This window comes from Anopheles aquasalis, chromosome 2 (genome assembly GCF_943734665.1).
Source record: "Anopheles aquasalis chromosome 2, idAnoAquaMG_Q_19, whole genome shotgun sequence".
NCBI classification, from domain to species: domain Eukaryota; kingdom Metazoa; phylum Arthropoda; class Insecta; order Diptera; family Culicidae; genus Anopheles; species Anopheles aquasalis.
This window is the reverse complement of record NC_064877.1, coordinates 3247185-3247500: the sequence shown is the minus strand read 5'-3', so window position 1 is coordinate 3247500 and position 316 is coordinate 3247185.

The window sequence follows — 316 nt, the reverse complement described above, 5'->3', positions numbered from 1 at the left end:
ATCCACGAAACCGTTTCAGAGTGAACATAATTGACGTTATCCGAAACAAACCGGCCAGCCAGTGGACGCAGGTCAGCGGCCTGGGTGGAGTGGAGGATTCGCTGAAGATTTCGAAAGATTTGATCGATCGATTAGACGACGAAATTGCACGAAAGATTGATAAATAGGTTTTTATTGGTTGCGTCCAAACAAAATGGATTGTTCATTTGTTTTGTTGTTTTGTTCACTTTCACTTTTACAAAATACTTTTAAACATTCACAGGATACTCTTAAATGGGACATCCATTAGAAAAAAAAATGAGGAAATTGTGGTGCT